The following is an 18,245-nucleotide window of genomic DNA, read 5'->3' as shown; positions in this document are numbered from 1 at the left end:
GGGTGTCCCTCTTGACGCCATCAAAAGCCCTTACGCAGACATTATTGGGGCGAATTCTTCCAGTCCCAATTTCCATTCTTTGCAGCATGGAGAGCGGACAAATGTCAACACCTGAACCTCCATCCAACATTACCCGCTTGACGTAGTAGTCTTCGCACTTAACTGTCAGATGTAAAGCTTTGTTGTGAGCCGCTCCCTCTGGAGGTAAGTCATTCTTGCTGAAAGAAACCTGATTAACTGCGAAGAACCTTTCCATCATTCGTTCCAGTTGTTCAACGGAAGTCTCAGCCGGTATGTACGCTTCGTTCAGGGTTTTGAGCATGATCTTCTGGTGTTCGGCCGACCTCATCAGTAGAGATAGCATAGACACTTGCTCGGGGCACTTGCGTAACTGATCCACCACATCGTAGTCGGGCATTTTCATCTTTTGGAAGAAAACTTCTGCTTCTTCAACGCTTACAGGCTTCTTGGATGGGAAGCATTTCCGTGTGGCGTTGTTTAACTCTTGAGTGTTTGAATGTCTTCCAATGAAAGTATTCTCCAAAAGTTCCCCCGTGACTTCTCTGCCTTTGTACGTAACCAATGTTCTTTGATAGTTCCACGGTACTGCGGACGGGTCTGTCATTGGCTTCTGTGGTACTCGTCCGATAACCACTGGCTCATTCAGCCGAGGTGGTTGAATCGTCACCCGGACCACTTAGGCCCCTTTCGGTACGTACATTGGTTTTGCCCTTTTGACTTTGAATCTCTGCGGCTTCTCTGCTCGACCTCGTGGACCGTAAAGAACTTCATTCCTCGCAGGCACCATCGTTACTGTCTTTGTCTCGACCTTCTCTTCGAGCTCAGCCTTAACAGTACTAGTCTTATTTTCCCCTTTCTCTAGCTTCGCGGCGGTTTTAGGCTTTTTCCTTCATCGACAACGGTGATTATAGCTTTTAAGGAAGGATCAAACTCTTTGTCCTCACAAATCATTCCAATCAACGGCCCGTTATTGTGAGGGGCAACGGATTGTTAGTCACATTTGGGACCTCCTCATCCCTCAATACTATCTTCCCCTACTCTATTAAGTTCTCAACCACCCTTCTCAAAGTCCAACAATCATTTGTATCGTGCCCTTCTGCTCCCGAATGATAAGCACACCTAATACCGGCGTTGTAAGCAAGTGATGCCGGATTGTGCCTTGTCTGAGAGACTGGCTGCAGGAAACCCATCTGGACTAGCTTTGGGAACAAGGTAGAATACGGTTCACCAATGGGTGTGAAAGTCCGTCTTCTGGGTGGTTCTTGAGGGCGAAAGTTATTTTGAGGTGGCTGTGGATTATAATGGTTCCGGTAAGGAGGCTGATTTCTAGGAGATGGAACTTGGCATCGAGTGGCTTGCTGTGGTGGATGGACATAGGGCTGGGTATTCATGACCATGTAGGGTTGAGGAGCATAAGTCACATTTTGGTGGGGGTAGTAATGCTGTGGGGTTCTTTCTGGAAAACGGGGCCTAGGATTACGATATTCCCTCTCTTCTGATGCTGCCATGGAGTTTATTCCTTTTTCTTTCCTCTTGACATTCCTCCGGACCCGCTTTGGACGGCTTGGGAGGTTGCCCTTATGGCTGCCTGACTTAAGATTCTACCCGTTTTCAAACCATTCTCTACCATCTCCCCGATCTTGATTGCTTCCGCGAAAGGCTTTCCCATGACTGACATCATATTCTGGAAATAGTCTGATTCTTGAGCCTGGAGGAAAGTAGTGACCATTTCTATCTCATCCATGGGAGGTTTTACCCTTGATGCTTGCTCGCGCCATTTAATAGCATATTCTCTGAAACTTTCCGAGGGTTTCTTCTTCAAGTTTGACAGAGAATTTCTGTCCGGTGCGATGTCAATATTATACTGAAATTGTCTCACAACATCTCTGGCGAGATCATCCTATATATGCCATCGAGATATGTCTTGGTCCATATACCACTCTGAGGGTATTCCTACCAGACTTTCCCCGAAGTATGCCATCAACAATTCTTCTTTGTCGCCGGCTCCCCGCAATTGGTTGCAATACTTCTTGACATGAGCAATGTGGTCGCCGTGCCCGTCATACTTTTCAAACTTTGGTGTTTTGAAACCCACGAGTAGGTGCACGTGAGGGAACATGCATAGATTGGTATAGGAAACACTCTTTTGCCCGCTTAAACCTTGCATGTTTTTCAAACTCTACTCGAGGCTCCTCATTATTTTTGCCATCTCATCTTGTTCAGAAGCTTTGGGGTTTTGATCTTGCCCAGGTGCAAACTCGTATTGAGGTTGTTTAGGATGAGTGCTGGTGGTGAACCGAGTTGGTTCCAGTGAGAAGGATGGTGCTTGAAATGTGAATGAGGACGAGTCAAAATTCGGCCTTTGTGTAGCGGGTTGTGCCACGATTGGACAGGGCGGTGCAGTGAATATGTTTGTAGCTACATCTGTTGTTGACATCCGGGGATAAGAATCAGAGGGTGATCCAGCAAAGTGGGCTGAAATGGCCAGGTACCCGAATGGGGTGGTTGGATAGCTTATGGGGACGTTGGAAATCCCACTTGTCCTAGAGAACAACTCAGGGAACCCAGTGATTACACTCGGTGGATCTTTTCCGTTATTCCAATCATCCAACATTTCCAACATGCGGAGCCTCAGGATTCTGTTTTCCTCCGCAGTTGCTGACTCGGGAGTTGGGACGGCCGAGATCGAACTCTCCTCGGAGACAGGAATTGTTGGCAAAGGAATTTCTGTAGACATCTCTATACTTCCCTTTGATCTCGTGAAGTAAGTGTGAATACTCCCTCTCGACTTAGCGACGGGCAACTGAACACTTGCTTTTGACCTCGTGAAGTATGAATGTGAGGCCAGACCTCCACCAAACCAAAACACCTTTTCTAAAAACCTGGACTTAGCAGCAAGCAAACGGTTAGTTTGAAACAAATAACAGATAAGTAATCTCACGTTGGGGCATGATGCACCTATACAGTTAAGTGAATTTCTACATGTTTGCAACGAAGACATGCGTCATTCCGGCTTCTCTTTAGGCTTCCCTTTATTTATCATGTATATTTTTATTTATTTTTATTTCTTCTTTTTTTTTTATTTCCTATTATTATTATTTTCATTATTTGCAGTTAACAATGTGACCGGATCCGATGAGGATTGCCTACGTATCACGATGCCGCGTGAATCAGATCATTACGTAGTTCAAAACAGACGAGTGTAAAAGAAGCACACGTTTTATTAATGAAACAATCTATTACAGATTAACTTTTTTGAAAAAGGGGAAAATAACAAGCCTAAGTACAGACTCACCAAACTAATACACCCTGGTGCGAAAAGACGGACAGAAGATGCTAAGATGGAAAATACAGACTCGACCTATGAATTCATTAAGGTTTCGAGAATTGGCGCCCGCGGGGCATCGCTCGGCCTCGCCGCGGTCTTAGGTGTGAGGTCCCTTTCAAGTTGTTCCAGCTCATGCATGGACTGTTTGACATAAATCATCACTGCCGAGAGAACGGTAATGCTAGTCATGTTTTCACATCGTAGACACCTTCTGATGATGGCATGGGCAATGGTCTTAATCTTATCCCTGGTTTGCCTCTTTTCTTTGAGTAGGTTTTCTATTTGATCATTACGGGCTGTCATAATCCGAGAATCCTGGAGGTATTGATTTTGCCATTACTGAATTTCTACTTCCATTTGGGCTAAGAGCTTGTGGCAGTGTCTATTTTCAGCTCCAAAGGTTCGGGTTTGCTCAAACGCTCTGTCCACCTTTCCTTTCAGATTGGCAATGGTTTGCTCGTGATCCCTTTTCAACTGTTGCAGGTACTGGTTACGCTTTTCTGTCCTTCTTGCCCAGTGTGCTTCGAGTCCTGCTATGGTATTTTCAAGATTTTCTGACTCACTCCGGCACTCCCCAATTTCCATCCTTAAGCCTTTTATCAATCGTTCATCCGACTGGCTCCTTTGCTGGTTATCAGCGTCTATCCTCATCTGTTTGATCTGGGCCCTGAGCATCTCGTTTTCCTGAGTCAACCTGTTCTTTTCTCCCAGATCAGTAGCAACTTGCATGTTGTGCTCATATTTCAGACCTTCAACTTGTTGCCTCAATTTGCTGATTTCGGCACGATAGCCTCTTTCTTTTGCTAACCAATCACACTGCCTTTGCGACGACTCGGCGAAATTCAGGATGTGGGGACTTTTAGCCGGCCTTTCGTGTTCAAGTTCTCTTCTGTACCACGCAAGGTAACCTGGCGCCATTTCACCTTTGGCCCGATCCTGCACACAAGTATCCGCTTTCAAATATTGACATTCACTCCAGATCTGGCGGATTTTTGCTTCAGGAAATTGTCCGTCAGGGCTAATCTCAATTGTTTGAGTACTAAGATCTTCCTCGTGTGGCACTATCTGGCATCTCCCGAGTCGTCTCAAGACTCGGCAGGGCGCGTAAGGTTGAATGCTCTTAAGTCCCATCAGTAGAAAGTGAGTTCTAGCTGCTGGCATATACATGACCTCATCAACAGGCAACCATCCCAGTGTCCACTATATTTGGCTGGGAGTGAGAGTCTGAAAGAATGAAGTCCATGTCATAACTCCTTTGGGCAGACTAATCTCTTTGGTTCTCGTGTAAAACTCTTATATGCAAGTTTTCTTCGAGCAACCATGGCTCAAAAGCTCGGAACGATGGCAGAGATGTTCAGTCATCCATATTTGTAGCAGCAAGTTACACCCTTCGAAGAAATTCCCCCCGGCTTTGCAGGCTGTGAGAGCTCGAAAGATATCAGATACCACCATAGGCGCGAGAGTACTATCATTCTGAGTGAGCAAAGTACTGACGACCCCGGATATTTTCAGATCAATATTTCCGTCCTTCCTTGGAAATACCAGAAGGCCCAAAAATGTTATCATGAAAGCCACCCATCTGTGCTCATCCCACTTCTGACGACTACCTTTGCTGCATAGCTTGTTAATCGGATTATTGAATCCTACTACATGACCATACATGTCGTATATGAAGCATGGATTACAAAAACTGGCGGCCAAATCTGGGTTATGGACCGTCCTGGGTATTTTTAGTGAGTCTAGAAATCGATGCACCGTGACAGCTCTTGGGGCAACCAGGTATTTTTGCCTTAATGGAAGTTCAGCATTTCCGATGTACCCAGCCATTTCCTCCAGAGTCGGGGTGAGTTCAAAATCGGAGAAGTGGAAAACATTGTGCGCTGGGTCCCAGTAGGTGACCAAAGCTCTTATGATATCTCCCCGAGGCTGGATTTCCAATAAACCCGTGAGACCTTTCAGATATTTCTTGACCTCACCTTGCCCTTCAGCACCTAGATCATTCCACCATAGCCGTAACTTGACAGGGATTTTAGTCATTATCGAAAAGTGTTCATTTTGCATTGTGCTCATCCTGCACATTTATTAAGGTGACTTTAAGAAAAAATGATTTGACTCAAAAAATATTTTGATTATATTTTAAAAAAAAGATCCGATTTTCAAACACGGCCTTTCAGCACTTCGGGGATGAAGATTTTAAGGCTGTGAGGGTCAACCGATCAAAAACTCTGAAAGATGACCGAAAGTGGCCGTTTATGCAAAATCAGCCTTCTGCCGTCCCTTTCGGGAACATTTGGCTATTTTTGACAAAAACAATCACTTGATTTATTTATGACTCTTTTTTTAGTAATGAACCAAAATGGGGAACACGACCTCACAGAGCCTCGGGGACGAGGATCCTAAGGCCGTTGGGCAATTTGGTCAGAAAAAATAAAAATGACCAATAATGGCCGTTTGTGCAAAGTCAGCCTTCCGGCGTCCCTTTCAGGAACATTCGGCTCTACTTGATAAAACGGCATTACCCGACTCATTCATGACGAAATTAAAATTCTAACATTTTGGCTATTTTGAAAAGGGGAGGTTGGACCCGATGAGGGTTGCCTACGTATCTCGCACCCTGTGAGAATCAAACCGGCGTAGTTCGGGCTGATCAGAAATAGGGGAAACAAACTAAATCCCTTTTTTTTTGAATAAAATTTTTAAAGAAAAGGAGAAAAATTATTTTTCTGTAATTTTTTATTATCTTATTTTTGAAAAGAGACGAAGACTAAAAAAAAAAATTTTTTTTATTTTAAACTTCTTTTCATTTTTTGAAATTTCGAAAATCTTTTAAGGAAGTATTTGGACTATTAGTATGCATTTATGAAAGAGATACTACAAAAGAAAAAATATTTTTTTTTTGAATTTTGAATTTTCCCTTTTTTTTATTTTTAAACAAATACTTTTTTGGATTTTTAATAAATCAAACTAAAAGACAAATTTTGTTTTCATTTTTTTTTAAGAAAATTTCGGCGAGGTTTTGACACTACTTGGACATTGGCTTTATTTTTCCAAAATAAGTAATTATTTCCCTACGCTGCTATTTTTCTTTCCTTTTTTTGAATTTTTTTTAGAAACCGGTCAGCATGCAAATCTGAAACAAATAAATGCGCAAAACAAACGGGATGCAGCAGGATGGTCTTTTCATTTCAGGTTGCATGTCCTAGACGGACCCAACCCCTGTGTTGAGTCCCCTATGTAAAATGCAACATGATGCAAATAAGCGTTCCTACTAGGGATCCGGCATGAGGTTTCGTTATACTAAGTTCATCCTGGGTATATGTTCTAGACCGTGTACCCGAGCGGACAACTCGAGTCGAGGAGGGGGCTACGTACCGGGGACCCGCGAGATCGTCCGGCTTTGTAACTTGTCCGACCTCTTTCTTATTTCAGGGTATGACACTAACAGAATAGGGAGTCTTGACCAGCAAGCTCCTCCCCGGAGGTAAGAAGAGAAGGGTTTCGCCACAGTTTATATACAGTTCAGATAATATCAAAGCGGTAAAAGACAACATTTAGCACGTTATGCCAAAACATGTAATAAATATCAGATAATAAAGCCAAATATAACAATTATTCTAAGCTCAAACCAGAGTCGCCAGAGCTGTCACACCTCCTTTTTGCGCGTCCGCCCCGGAGGGTAAATGCGTGAGGGAGTTTTTCCAATTTAAGTGACAATATTCGAAATGGAATTATTTATTTAATTCAGAGTCGCCACTTGGGAAAGGTTTGGATTTTGGTGTCCCAAGTCACCGGTTTATCTTGAATCCCAATTCGAGGAAAATATTCAACTTTCCAAATGAAGTCTGCGAACCAGAAATTCTAAGTAAGGAATTCTGTTGACCCGAGGGAAGGTGTTAGGCACCCTCGAATCCCGTGGTTCTAGCACAGTCGCTTAAATTGTTATAATGGCTAAATATCTGATTTAAATACATGTTATAACTTATGTGCTTTTATTAAGTTTAAACCGCTTTTATTATTATTATTTTTTATAGAATTGCAACGTCGTGAAAATGCATCTCGAACCACGTCACAATCAATGCACCCGTGGTTGTTAATACATTCCGACTCCGTTGAGATTTGAATTTGGGTCACATAAATGCGCACCCGAATTTAAGAATGTAATTTAATTAAGTCGCGCCTAAAGAGTCTAACGAGTTATTATCTTTGGGGAAGGCAGTGAAATTCACTAAACAGTCCATCCCGAATTCTAAGTATTTTATTACGACCAATTATTGAGGGCCCCGCAATTTGCATTTTTTTTTATTTGGCGAGGCTCGTCTCATTTTTTGAAAGGATAAACCTACAACGACTACATTTTTCTATTATGTTTGTCTCTAAAATGAAAGAAAATACACGCTAATTAAATTAAACATGCTTTGCCAGCTTCGGCCTCTTATTGATTATCAGATTAATTATTTATGAGGCGAGGAATTGTTTCATGCCTTATTCCATGAGCGAACATGCTTTTAATTTAATAAAGAAAATTGCATACAAGATTAATATAATACTAAGCTCACGCTAAACATTCTTCAAGTTGAATTTAAACTAACTTATTTAAATTAGATTAATGGAATTAACTACTAGAGGATACTACTAACGGGATTCGAACACTGCCTAATGGAATCCGATTTTTGACAGAGTTAGCTCAAATGACTTTAATGCTTGAAAATCAACAGACAAACAGGCTGCCAGGTAAATCCCAGCAGTACAAGAAGATTGCAGGCAGAAAGCAGTAAAATAGTAGTTCCTGATTTTGAACTTCGAGCAGAAAACAAACTGGAGTTCCTTGTTGTGAAACCTAGCTTTCAAAAAAACTAAGATCCTGGGAACATTCCCTCTTTTCTGGTTTTTAAACTCTTGGTTGTCTGTATTTCTGGTTTCTTTTCCAATCCCCCACCCTATTTTCTGATCTCTTTATGTCTTCTAAAAAAAACTCTTGGTGTCTGACCCAAAACTCCCCTTTATTTTTTCTGATTCTTTATGTTGCTGAAATTAAAGGGAGATAGATTTTTAGAGAGGTTTTTGATGGCTGAAACTCTGAGTTTTTCAAGGGTGTCCTCCTCCCCTCTCTGATCTTTTCCCTCCTCCTTTTATATCCTTATAGAAAGGAAGAAAAACTCCCTCCAAACACATGCTGCCCAGGGCTTAAAATAAGCCTTAAAAGCTGTTATCTCCATTTGGGATTGTCTAGGCATGGGGTTTCTTTTACTTTAAACAGTTGAAACTCAGAAAGGCAATGGGTACCCTACTGTACAGCAGGTTCCACTACCATTCTCATGTGCATCTTCAGCCTTTTATTATTAAACTCACCTTACACCTGACTTCTCATCTGTAAAGATGTCAGCCAGGGTGTATTTGCACTATAGAATACTTTAATGGTTCAAACCATACTCAAACTGGCAGTCCACTAAACTTAAGTTCTGAAATTTTCATTAAAATTTCATCTATAACCAATCCTTAAGTGGTTCTTGATTCAACTGAACAGGCTAACACACAGTGTAATCAGTTCTCAAAAACCTCAGTAAACAAATCAATAGCACGAGTCAGATTAACACCATTCCAAACTGGAACTAATTGACGACATATATCGAATCGACTACGCGAATTACAACCACACAATTAATAGAAAATGGTTAGAATCCAACAGTATTAATCAGGTGATTCAAATTGCACTGCCCAAAACAAAAGTTGCCCTGGAAACTAATTGATCGACCAAATTCTTTTTCAATCGATTATATAGTTTACACACATACACTCAATCAGTTAATAGAGAAAAACTCGACCAAATAAAAAGGTCCGAGCAAGGTGGACAGAATAGTCGACACAAAAATAAAAACAAATCAAATAACATTTAAACACACGAACAGACATTAAAAGAACAAAGAACATGAATTGGCAAGGAAAAAAGAAAAAGAAAAATACCATAAAGAATTGAAAATCAGACGACCTTGTCTCGAATTTTGAATCGAACCTCTTTTGGGGTTGAACGGACTTTAATCAAAGTGTTCTCAACTGAGAACACTTCGATTAAGGTCTATTAGACCCCAACCCTCTCGTCTAATTGGACAAAACCCTCAAATTCCGGATTTCTAGGGTTCTTGGGCCTGATTTGGGACTTGGGGTTTTCTGGTTAGATTCGGACCAAACCAAGCTTGGTTTGGTCACGAGGGAGGTCAGGGGGGTACCTGGTATGGATTTGGGGGGGGGGGGGGGTTTGGCGTAGGTTGAGGTCCGGCTAGAATCTTCAAACGAAGATTCGAGACGGTGGGGGAAGATTCGAGACCCATGGTTTGTAGATCCATGTTCAGGGGGTCGAGTTGTACTAGGGGTGTTAGTTTAGTGGTCACCGACATTTTTGTCGCCGGGTTTCAGGTGGGGGAACGGAGGGGCGACGCTAGGGTTCTAAGGGGGTGTCTGGGAAGGGGACGATGATGGGGAGGGGGGTCTGGCTTAGGGGGCGTGGGGGTAAGGGTTTGGGCTTATATAGTTAGGGGGAAAATTAATCTAGGCCGTTAGATCATCAACAATCGATGGCCTGGATTAACCAGCTTAAATGGAAACAACGTCGTATGGGTTAGGTGAGACCAGTGGGTCTCTGGGTGAGACGGGTCGGGTTTAAACGTGGGTATGCAGATGTGATCTTGGCCGTTGATCATTCTGAGATCAACGGCCCAGATCAAACATGATCAAGACGACGTCGTTTGGACGTCCCTGAGGCCAACTGATCTGGACCGGGCAAAAACAAATGCTTTGGGCCCGATTTGGGTCCAATTTGAAATGGCCCAATCCCAATTTTATCCAATTTCAAACTTATTTCTTTTCTTTTCCCATTTATAATAAAAAAATCCGAATTTACAAAATTCTAAAAATATATTATAAAAAATATAAAAATCAAAATTATATCACAAGACAGCAATTGATTTTTAGTAATAATTAACACACAATATCATATATTAATTAAACAAAAATGAACCTTTAAACGATAAAAATGACAAAATTAACAAAGACAAATATTTTTGTGATTTTTTATTCATTCAAAACCAAATATGATTCAATTAATTTCTAATAGTAGAACAATATCCCAACTTTATGCGCGACATACATTTTTGTATTTTCAATTGATAAAACTAAACAATCACAGATAAAAACTACAAAAATGCCAAGCAAATTCACAAAATTATACACAAAAGACAATTTATTATTAATTTTTCGATTTCTTTTGGAGTAATTGTCGTGTGAACAAAAATCACGTGCTCACAATTAGTCAAGGAGCTTAAATGTGTAAACCAAGCTTCAGTACCTTCGGGGAATTCAATACCCACTACTGGACTTTCAAATTCTTCAATGCAACTTAAACCGGTCATACCATAATTCATATATCCAACCCGGTGATAGAGATGTTCCTGCATCCATAATTGTAGTAACAGATTGTAGCCTTGGAATAACTTTTCCCCCTCCCGACAGATAGTCAAGGCTCGGTATATTTCGGATAAGATCAGGGGAGCCACAGTGCTGTTGGCTTTCTTGATTGCAACATCGACCATTCCTACGAGACCCACCTCTATATTACCATCTTTTCACGGACAGACTACAACACCCAAGAATGCTACAATAAAAGCCAAACCCCGCCTTGCTTCCCATTTGTTTTTATTTCCGGCATGGGTAAGACAAGTGTTCGGCTCTTTGAAACCTCGAGGTTTACCGTAGCGTTGATACAAGAATTGGAGAGTGCAATACCCTTCAGATAAATTTCTATCCTGAATATCTCGACTAATACTCAGCAAATCTAGAAATCTGTAAGGGGATACCGGTCTTGGTGACAATGGATATCAACTTCTTAAGTTTCCATTAAGGCCCGCATAACCTGCAACTTCCTCCAGTGAGGGTGTGAGCTCAAAGTCAGAGAAACGGAACACATTGCGAGTTGGGTCCCAAAAAGGTATTAATGCTTCAATTATGTCCAACCTTGGCTTGACGTTCAATAGTCCGACGAGTCCTCCCAGAACTTTTACCACTGTTTCTCTACTGCCTTTTCCTAGATTATTCCACCACATGTGGAGCTGTAAGGGGATCTCTTTAAGGACTGTGAAGGGTTTGATTTTATTTGTGCTCATCCTGCATATTTATTAAGGTGATTTAATACTTCATTTTGACCCAAAAGTGATGCTATGTTTTCAAAATTTTACTTTAAAAAAATAAAACACGGTTTTGCAGACACGGCCTTTCAGCACTTCGGAGAAGAAAATTGTAAGGATGTGCCTGTTAACCATACAAAATGACCAAAGGGCTATTCTTGCAAAAACAAATCAACTATGGGACGAAAATGGGATGGGGGTTGCCTACATATCCCACATCCGGTAAGAATCAAATTAGCATAGTTCGGGCAGATAGGACGAAAATAAATCAACTATTTTTTCAAACAAAAAATATTTGTCAAAATTTTGGCAGAGTTTCAGCATATATTTTTAGACACTGATTTTTCAAAACAAGTAATTATCTCTCCGAACCCTCACATTGATTTTCTTTTTCCAATTTTTCTCCTATTATTCATAAGCCGGTCAACATGCAAATCCGAAGTGAATAAATGCACAAGTAGCAAGTAGGATGCATCAGGATGGTCTTTTCATTTCGGGTACACCTGTCCTAGACAGACCCAACCCCTGTATTGAGTCTCCTAAGTCAAATGCACGTGATGAAAACAAACGTTCCTACTAGGGATCCAGCATGTGGTTTTGTTATACTAGGTTTAAAACCTGGGTTTATTGTTCTAGACCTAGCTTACCCGAGCGGACAACTCGAGCCGAGGGGGGCAGCGTACCGGGAATACAAAAGCTTCACCGGCTTAGCAACTTGTCCGAACCTCGTTCTAAAAATGGGATAAGACTCTAGATAGAAGAGAAATCACACGAAGTGCACCTTTCTCCATGATTTAGAAGACTTAGAGAGAGGAAGGGTTTTGTAACAGTTTATATATAGTTCACAAAATATCAAAGCGGTAAAGAATTTAGCATATTAGGCTCAAACATGTAAGAAAATCAGATAACAGATAAAGCCAATCATAACAACTATTCTAAGCTCGAATTCTTGAACCCTGAACCGAAGTTCTGGGTTTGGATCCCCAGCAGAGTCGCCAGAGCTGTCACACCTCCTTTTTACACACCCGAAGGTATATAAGGGAGTTTTTCCAATTTAAGTGACATTATTCGAAATGGGATTAATTATTCAATTCAGAGTCGCCACTTGGGATAGTTTATTTGGTGTCCCAAGTCACCGGTTTATTTTAAATCCCAAATCGAGGAAATTTCGACTTTCCTTTTGAAGTCTGCGAACCAGAAATTCTGAATAAGGAATTCTGTTAACCCGAGGGAAGGTGTTAGGCACCCCCGGATTCCGTGGTTCTAGCACGGTCGCTTAAACTATCATAATTGGCCTATTATCTGATTTTAGTACATGTTTTAACCTATGGTACAATTTTTAGAAATTATTAACCGCTTTTAAATATTTTAAAGAAGATTTAACATCGTTCAAAACATGTCTTTGGATTGCGCCACATGAAATTCACCCGCAATCCGAAACACATCTTATTCAACGTTGTTGAGATTTGGATTTGGGTCACATGAAATGCACACCCGAGTTTAGGAAGGTAATGTTATTAAAACAACGCGCCTAAAGCGACTACACAATTTTTTTAACTTTGCGAGGGCCATAGAAATTTGCTAAATGGTACGCCTTGAATTATAAGGATTTTAAAGAAATAGTTAAATAAAGGCCACGCATTCGGAGATTTTTATTTGGCGCGGCGCACCTCCATTTCAATTTTTTAAGGATATTCAAACTAAAATTTGGAGGGCCATGACTATTGGTGTTACTAATATGGCTCACCTCCAATCTAATTAACGGGCTTAATTTTCCAGATGCTAAGTGCAATTAAATATGTTACTCAAAACCACTAAAAGGTTATGTGAGAAAGAGTCAATTATCTTAAACAATGGGATTCGACCCAGCCCCAAATGGACCAGTAGCCCAACGAGAGAGGAACGACTCAAGTCTCATTTAAAAGGGACAGTCACGCCTGAACCCAAGGTCAAGGTCAAGCCCAAACTCGAACAAGGACAGTTTCAAACAATGAAGAGGTCCTTAGTTCGAATCCACAACTCAACTCGGAGGCCAGTCTCTCACATTTTCATTTTTAAACTATTAAACCAAAGGGAAACAGAGATTACGACAAAAACTTTTAAGGCTTTGGGCCTGAATTAGGCCCAGTCCTGGCAGAAAGGAGAGCAACGATGGGTCTTGCCCAGGGACCGAATACCTGAAGACCAAAACACAATTTCAAAACCCCATTTGAATTCGAGGCATCATAATATCCGACATTCTTTCTCATAATTAAAAATGACTTGAGCTATTCGAAGCATAAGTGCATAAAATTTTAGAATATCTCATGAAAAGCTTTTGAAAAAGCAATTTTTGAAATCTGATGATGTAACACTACTGCCTAAAAGTCACTTGAACAGAAAAGGTTACTGAATTTATACCTTGTTCAAACTTCACACTAAATATAACTAAACATGCTTGATTTTCACTACACATTTAACCATGTAACAACTATCTAAATCAACTTAAAATCACTAACATTGCAGATCAAGAACCTCTCTTAACCATTCTCAAACAGAACTAAACCCACAATATAAAACAAACTAAATGGATTCAACCTTCAACATAATGTTTAACCTTAACTATATTAACCTTATGCTTAACAAAACCTTCAACAATTTGAACAAAGATATACATGACTCTCAAAACTAATGGTCACTTCAACCACAAGCAGAACTCAGGAATTAAATAGACAAAACCAACATATGCTGCATAAGAGTCCTATTACAATTTTGATATAAACTTCGAGATAAACTAAGAAGGAAAACATGTTGAGCTAAAAATCGACAAAGCAAACTAAAAAAAACGAAGATGAAACAACATGTGATAAAGAGGAAAGATCCTCATTTTCTCTTCAACCAAAACACTTCATGAACTGTGTTACATGCTTAACTCATAAATGTATACCTGGATGTAGAAGAAAACAGAGAAGAGGAGTAAGGAACCAGCAGCTAAAGAACAACAATCCACAGCAGTTAAACAGCTCAACCAGATTAAATTCAAAAGTAACAGAAGGTAGCCTCACTTGAGAAAATACCAGAACAGAATTCAAAACCAAACCTCCAAACCCAATTTCAATCCATTTTTGAACTATCTTAAACAAGAAAACTTTTTCAGGGAATGAGAACTTCAGAAATTACACAAGATGAGCAATGGAACAGTGATTTTTCCTTTAGTTTTGGCTGTTTTCTCTTTTCTGTATTTCTTAGCTCTCTAAAAAATCTAAATTGTGCCTCAAGTAACAATGCCTTTATAGGCAAGTTACTACGGCAGCCTTAAGGGCCTAGTTCTTCTCACTTTAGACCTTTCTTAGTTTTTCTTTTTGCTAGTTAGTCCCTCATTTTCTGACTTGCTAGCCAAGCTAAGCTATTTTCAGCTTTCTAAGAAGCTTCCTAAGGCAGTTACTGCAAGATTTCCCTACATACAATTCCTAAACTACCCCTTAGGACCCATGTTATTTACCTTGCCGGACCAACTTGGGTCAAATTGACCCAAGGCAAATCAAACCTGGGCCTTTAAACCATTGGATTAACCCCTTCCTTTGGGCTTTCAAAATAAGTCTTGATTTCAAAATTCGAAACCAAACAGATGACAGAATTTTAACACAAGATTTTTAAGAAAATGACCAAAACATTTTGAATCGAAGAAAACCTCTAAATTAAATAGCCCTCTTTAGACCAGAATTAAAAGAAAGACTAACAAACTAAAACACAATTAAAGGGAAAATCAATTCATGTAACAAGAACACATGCGGGTGCAATTTTAATGAAACAGATGCAGAGACGATCAACAAGTACATCACAGAAATAAAATAAATAAAGAAAAAAACAATCAAAATGATAAGAGAATCACGCAAAACCAAAAAAAATGAGCAGAAATACCTAAAAGAAAGTTAACCTCGAAGTTTCTTTTAAAAATCTTGATTCGGACCAAAATGGGCCTCGATCATGTGTTTTAAATGAAAACACATGACCAAGATTCTCTTTGGTCCTAATCCACCCAAACTCTGACCTTGACACTATACAACCTTGATTTTAAAATAATATTCGACGGGTTCTGGGGCCATTCGAAGGAAAAGGATTATGGATTTGGAAAGAGAGGGGGTAAGGAGGTCCTATGGTGTAAATTTGGTGGTGGTTGATAGTGGCGCTGCCACTGGAGGAAGTTGGGCGGCGCTAGGATTTTGAATTTCGATCTAAAATCCGAGGAGTTTCGAAGGGATTCGAGTTGAATGAATTGGGGATTTGGGATTAGGAGGTGGATGAGGTTCAGAGGTGTGATTTTGACGGAGAAAAGAGGTGGCGCCGCCACCAGTGGACGGTGGAAAAGGGTGGCGGCTATTAGGGTTTGGTGAAGCTGTCTTTGGACTGGGGAAGGTGAGAGACGGTGAGAGGGGGGTATGAGCGTTTGGACAATTATATATTAAACCAGACTCCAATTCCGGACCGTTAGATCAAAAGAGATCAACGGTCTTGATCAAAGGCCATTAAAACGAGGTCGTTTGAATTATGTGGGGATTGGACCGGGTTGGGGCGGAAATTGGGCTGGATTGGTCGGGTAGAGGGGTTGAATTAATTGGGCTTGGGGAATTTCATGAATTTGACCCAAAAAATATGATTATTTTCCTTTCATTTTCTTTTTATTTTCAAATTCTTTTAATTAATTACAAATAAAAATAAAAGCCTAAATTAAAATCTCAAAACTAGATTATCCTACCAAATTAAATTAATTAACTCTAAATAATAATTGCCATAACTAATTAAGTGCCAAATTAAAAGAAAACTACCAAAATTCGAAATTAAACAATAATGAATGCAAAAATAAGTTATTTTTGTGATTTTTCCATTTTTGTAAAACACTAAAAAATGCAAAAATAAGTTATTTTTTGTGATTTTTTCCATTTTTTGTAAAACACTAATTTACTAATTAATCTAAAAATGTAAAATTAAATCCTAAATACAATGCGTGATATTTTGCTATTTTTCATGATTTAAATAAAATTAAATATGCACACAAAATGCAAACAAACACGAAAATTGAGCAATTAATTCCTAGAAGCCAAATAATAAAAGAAAAATCTTAATTTTGGGGATTCTATAGGAGTAATTCATGCGAAGCAAAAATCACGTGCTCACAGCTGCAATGCGCGACCCTATCCAGACACTGGTCCACATGAAACACCTCAAGTCACTCTGCTCGAAATTGACGACCACGCGTAATTGATGTCTAGAACCAAAGCAAATCATCATACCCACGGTGAAGCAAATACATAACACCACACAAACCCGAAGGGACATAACCGATACGCCATTTATAGAGCAAAACCCAGTAATCTTCCCGCTCGACTTTCACTATGAAACCCTAATGGAACCGCACCATATGTGCCTATAACCAACAAATCATAACGCCTCGCAACGCAGAAAAGTAACTCATATATCACCTCAGAACACTAATTGCTCAATAATAACAAACTCAACACATCCCTCAACAATACAACTCGGAGCCAACCAAGCTGACTCAAGTTAGAACACACATCCACATTAGCCTGCCAACGAATCCCTTATCAAGGAAACCCTGTAGCTTCTCCTTCAACTCCTTTAACTATGTCGGTGCCATACGATATGGTGCCCGGCATCAAATCAATATCGAAATCAACAACATCGCACGGTGACATGCCCAGCCACAAGAAACACATCCGAAAAGTCCCTCACCACCGGAATTGAATCAATGGTAGGAGTCTCTACACTAACATCCATCACGAAAGCCCAAATAAGAAAGACAATCCTTTCTAGCCATCCTCTGGGTCTTGGAATATGAAACCACCCTACTAGGATGTGAAATCCGTCGAACCTCGTCACTCAATCTGTGGCATTCCCGGCATAGCCAGCATCGCTGCCTTAGCGCAATAGTCCAGAATAACGTGGCACGAAGACAACCAGTCTATACCCAATATTACATCAGAATCTAACATACCAAGCAGCACAAGATCCACTCGGGTCTTCAAACCCCAATAGTCACTAAACAGTGCTGATACACACAACCCACAACCACAACATAGCCTAAATATGAGAACTCCCAGTCTCCAACTCCATATAGCATACGAATCACCATACCTGATCCTAGTTCCGCCATCCGAATACATACCACACCTCTAATACCCAATCATTCCATGAGAGATACTCTAAAATTCTTCTGTGACACCAAGCAAACTCGAATATCAGCAGTCAATCTAACAAGAGAGTGTCGCAATACTACCGAAGTACTAAAAACCTAATTACATTGCCTTTTTCTGAAGCATATACCCTTGTCAAATCACCCCAATTAGCAATAACATTTCCTTAATCATCTGAAGATCATTTCCCAAATCATCTGAAGATCATTTCTCTAATTATCTAGAGCTCATTTCTCTAATTATCCGAAGTTGCCCGTGTTGCCTAAGAATTTGTGACCTTCCTTTCAGAACTGATCTATGACCTTACACATGCAAATCTACGTCTTGCACAACATACCGCATATACTATACCATCCTAAGGTAAACATGAGAACTTCATATCCATTCTGAGCCACACGCAACTACGTACTCAACTAGCCAAGAACTTTTCCATTAGACCTCATATAGGAGAAAATCACTATACATCCCATGCTTCTCATGCCCGTGGAAAATATACACCTCTAACCATGGTAGAAATCATCAAGAACTTTC

This window comes from Nicotiana tabacum, chromosome 1, assembly GCF_000715075.1.
Source record: "Nicotiana tabacum cultivar K326 chromosome 1, ASM71507v2, whole genome shotgun sequence".
Taxonomy (NCBI): domain Eukaryota; kingdom Viridiplantae; phylum Streptophyta; class Magnoliopsida; order Solanales; family Solanaceae; genus Nicotiana; species Nicotiana tabacum.
The sequence above is the reverse complement of the archived record's forward strand: the minus strand, read 5'-3'. Positions refer to the sequence as shown.